Below are 5,000 nucleotides of genomic sequence, written 5' to 3'. Positions count from 1 at the left end.
GCCACGCCCACGCCGCGGATAAGCAGCCCCAACGCGCCCGACGGCTTGGAGCGGGTCCCGAAGACGGTGGCCGGAATCGGGTCGTCGCCGGCCGGAAAACGGGTCATCGATGCCGGCAATACTTCGGGCCATGAGGCCCCCCACCTTAGTCCGAGTTTAGCAACAGCCCACATATCCCCCGCGGCAGGCCTATGGGCGCCAGGCCAGCGCGCCCCATGGCCAGTCAGGGGGCACCCCCCTAAAGAGCAATAAGTGTCATTGAAGCTCTGGCAGGGGGAGACACTACTAGGTCCCAGCTGTCACCCCCCCTCTAAAAAATTCATTTCTTGGTATTTTGAGCTGAAATTTTGCACAGAGGTTGGCAAAAATCCAATCCAACTTTATTAATTTTTCCAGAATTTTTCGAGGTCGGGAAGTATTTTTTTTTATTTTCCTACCATTAAAAATCGAGGAAATCGGAAAAAATAGGAACCGGCTCGGAATGACCCCAAATTCAGTGGGCAGCCTCATAAAAATATGGCTGATTTTACTGGATTGATTTCATGTGGAAAGCACGACGTTTTGTTGTAGGAATGCGGGAACCCCGGCGGCTCGCCTGCCGCGGCCAGCGACGTCGGGCTGGCCCCTGCAGCGCCTAGCCTCTCCCACGCGGGGGGCCAGGGCCCGAAGGCAGCCCCCCCGCGGGCGAGAGAGCAAGCCAGCAGGGGCTGTCGCCTGCCGCGGCCAGCGACGTCGGGCTGGCCCCTGCAGCGCCTAGCCTCTCCCACGCGGGGGGCAGGCCAGAACACGGGGGGCCAGGGCCCGAAGGCAGCCCCCCCGCGGGCGAGAGAGCAAGCCAGCAGGGGCTGTCGCCTGCCGCGGCCAGCGACGTCGGGCTGGCCCCTGCAGCGCCTAGCCTCTCCCACGCAGGGGCAGGCCAGAACGCGGGGGGCCAGGGCCCGAAGGCAGCCCCCCCGCGGGCGAGAGAGCAAGCCAGCAGGGGCTGTCCGCGCGTCGCGCAGCGCGGCATGGCTGCGGGGGCCGCGCGCGCGCGCCCAAGCGCCCAAGGGCCCCCAAGGGCCCCAGGCCCTCAGGCCCCAGCGCCCCAGCGCCCAGCGCGGGCGGGCGCGCGCGCGCGTGTGGTCTTTGAGGGGCGCCGGCCTGGTGGCTCCCTAAAGAGCAATAAGTGTCATTGCAGCTCTGGCAGGGGGAGACACTACTAGGTCCCAGCTGTCACCCCCCCTCTAAAAAATTCATTTCTTGGTATTTTGAGCTGAAATTTTGCACAGAGGTTGGCAAAAATCCAATCCACCTTCATTAATTTTCCCAGAATTTTTCGAGGTCGGGAAGTATTTGTTTTAATTTTCCTACCATTAGAAATCGAGTAAATCCGCAAAACTAGGAACCGGCCCGGAATGACCCCAAATTCAGTGGGCAGCCTCATAAAAATATGGCTGATTTTACTGGATTGGTTTCATGTGGAAAGCACGACGTTTTCTTGTAGGAATGCGGGAACCCCGGCAGCTCGCCTGCCGCGGCCAGCGACGTCGGGGACGCTGGCCTGCGCTGTCGAGCCCGCGAGGGCTGTCTCCGCGGCAGGCCCCCCCTGAACGGGGCACGACAGGCCACCGCGCTGGCTCGTCCAGCGTCGACAGTCCCTCGTCCAGGTTTCAGATCGCGCCAAGTCGAACCCATGACCTGCTCAAGCCATCGTGCGCTGCCGAATTCGCATCTGCGTGTAGGCTGCCATTCCACGCGGCAGCCCCTGTTTTCGTCAGCGTGCCCCCCTGACGAATTTTCCTGCCTGGCCCAGTCCAGCGTCCAGCCCCTGTTCGTCGAAAAATCTGCGCTGCCGATTTTCCACGCGGCAGCCCCTCTTTTCGTCAGCGTGCCCCCCTGACGAATTTTCCTGCCTGGCCCGGCCGGTCCAGCATCCAGCCCCTGTTCGTCGAAAAATCTGCGCTGCCGATTTTCCACGCGGCAGCCCCTGTTTTCCTCAGCGTGCCCCCCTGACGAATGTTCGTCGAAAAATCTGCGCTGCCGATTTTCCACGCGGCAGCCCCTGTTTTCCTCAGCGTGCCCCCCTGACGAATGTTCGTCGAAAAATCTGCGCTGCCGATTTTCCACGCGGCAGCCCCTCTTTTCGTCAGCGTGCCCCCCTGACGAATGTTCGTCGAAAAATCTGCGCTGCCGATTTTCCACGCGGCAGCCCCTCTTTTCGTCAGCGTGCCCCCCTGACGAATTTTCCTGCCTGGCCCGGCCGGTCCAGCCCCTGTTCGTCGAAAAATCTGCGCTGCCGATTTTCCACGCGGCAGCCCCTCTTTTCGTCAGCGTGCCCCCCTGACGAATTTTCCTGCCTGGCCCGGCCGGTCCAGCCCCTGTTCGTCGAAAAATCTGCGCTGCCGATTTTCCACGCGGCAGCCCCTCTTTTCGTCAGCGTGCCCCCCTGACGAATTTTCCTGCCTGGCCCGGCCGGTCCAGCATCCAGCCCCTGTTCGTCGAAAAATCTGCGCTGCCGATTTTCCACGCGGCAGCCCCTCTTTTCGTCAGCGTGCCCCCCTGACGAATTTTCCTGCCTGGCCCGGCCGGTCCAGCCCCTGTTCGTCGAAAAATCTGCGCTGCCGATTTTCCACTCCGCAGCCCCTGTTTTCGTCAGCGTGGCCCCCTGACGAATTTTCCTGCCTGGCCCGGCCAGTCCAGCGCCCAGCCCCTGTTCGTCGAAAAATCTGCGCTGCCGATTTTCCCCGACGAACCTGCAGCTGCACAAATCCGCGCTGCCACTGCCCCATTGTCTGGACCAACAGTCTTTTCCATCAAGCCCTGGACTATAAATCGTCCAGACTCATCGCCAGCACCCGCTGCCGATTCTGCCGACTTTGCCGATTTCGTCGGCGCTGCCGATTCCAACACTGCACCCACCGTGTCTAAACCAGCGCTGTTTCGTCAGCGTGTCCCCTTGACGAATTTCCCTGCCTGGCCTGGACAGTCCATCTTCCAGCCCATGTTCATCGAAAAATCTGCGCTGCCGATTTCCCCGACGAACCTGCAGCTGCACAAATCTGCGCTGCCGATTTCCCCCCCTGTCGGCATGGCTGCCGCTGCCCCGATGTCCAGACCAACAGTCTTTTTTGTCGACTTTGCCGATTTTGTCCGCGCTGCCGATTCCAACACTACCCCCTGCATCCAAACCAGCATTGTTTCGTCAGCTCTTCCCCTGACGATTTTAGCCCTGTAACAAACAGTAGGCCTCCAATCCCGCCAACGGGAGCCAAGTTGATAGGGAAGAGAATTGAATGACGCGCCTGGTCCTCGCACCCCGCCACCCGAGGGGCCTTTTTCCCGGCAGCCTCTGAAAAACTCTAGCTTTCACGGTCCTCGCCGCCCCTCACCACCATGGCAGGCCTCTAATCCCACCCATCAGCAGTTGTAGCCGATAGGGCAGTGATTTGAATGACGCGTCGCGGGCCGCCGGGTCATCTCACCCGGCCATTAATTGGAGCGTTTTTGGCTGGCCGAGGATGGGGGGATGGATCTCTTCTTCCGAAAAAGCAAACAGTACATCGGGAGTTATGTTGACGGGGCATGGAATTGAATGACCCGTCGCGGGCCGCCGGGTCATCTCACCCGGCCATCCCGGGGAGCGTTTTTCCCGGCAGCATCGGGGAAACTCTTGCTTTCACTGCCCGCTGCCCAAGTCCCCACTCGCATCGGCCCCCCGCGCCAACAAGCCAACGCTGCCGAATCGGCAGACACTGCTGCCGAATCTGCCGACACTGCCCCGCGGGCTGCCACTGCCCCAGTGTCTAAACCAGCGGTCTTTCTCATCGAGCCTTGGACTATCCAGTCCGTCCTGACTCATCGCCAGCACCTGCTGCCGATTCTGCCGACTTTGCCGATTTTCTCGGCGCTGCCGATTCCAACACTGCGCCCACCGTGTCTGAACCAGCGCTGTTTCGTCAGCGTGTCCCCTCGACGAATTTTCCTGCCTGGCCTGGACAGTCCACCGTCCAGCCCGTGTTCGTCGAAAAATCTGCGCTGCCGATTCTGCCGACTTTGCCGATTTCGTCGGCGCTGCCGATTCCAACACTGCGCCCACCGTGCCTGAACCAGCGCTGTTTCGTCAGCGTGTCCCCTCGACAAATTTTCCTGCCTGGCCTGGACAGTCCATCGCCCAGCCCGTGTTCGTCGCAAAATCTGCGCTGCCGATTTTCCCCGACGAACCTGCAGCCGCACAAATCTGCGCTGCCGAATCTGCCGACACTGTCCCGCGGGCTGCCACTGCCCCAGTGTCTAAACCAGCAGTCTTTCTCGTCGAGCCTTGGACTATCCAGCCCGTCCAGACCCATCGCCAGCACCCGCTGCCGATTCTGCCGACTTTGCCGATTTCGTCGGCGCTGCCGATTCCACCACTGCCCGCCGTGCCTGAACCAGCGCTGTTTCGTCAGCGTGTCCCCTCGATGAATTTTCCTGCATGGCCCGGCCAGTCCAGCGTCCAGCCCATGTTCGTCGAAAAATCTGTGCTGCCGATTCTGCCGACTTTGCCGATTTCGTCGGCGCTGCCGATTCCAACACTGCCCGCCGTGCCTGAACCAGCGCTGTTTCGTCAGCGTGTCCCCTCGACAAATTTTCCTGCCTGGCCTGGACAGTCCATCGTCCAGCCCATGTTCGTCGAAAAATCTGCGCTGCCGATTTTCCCCGACGAACCTGCAGCCGCACAAATCTGCGCTGCCGAATCTGCCAACACTGTCCCGCGGGCTGCCACTGCCCCAGTGTCTCAACCTGCGGTCTTTCTCGTCTAGCCTTGGACTATCCAGCCCGTCCAGACCCATCGCCAGCACCCGCTGCCAATTCTGCCGACTTTGCCGGTTTCATCGGCGCTGCCGATTCCAACACTGCGCCCACCGTGTCTAAACCAGCGCTGTTTCTTCAGCGTGTCCCCTCGATGAATTTTCCTGCATGGCCCGGCCAGTCCAGCGTCCAGCCCATGTTCGTCGAAAAATCTGCGCTGCCGATTCCCCCCT

The sequence above is a fragment of the Populus nigra genome, chromosome 2, assembly GCF_951802175.1.
Source record: "Populus nigra chromosome 2, ddPopNigr1.1, whole genome shotgun sequence".
Lineage (NCBI taxonomy): Eukaryota > Viridiplantae > Streptophyta > Magnoliopsida > Malpighiales > Salicaceae > Populus > Populus nigra.
The sequence above is the reverse complement of the archived record's forward strand: the minus strand, read 5'-3'. Positions refer to the sequence as shown.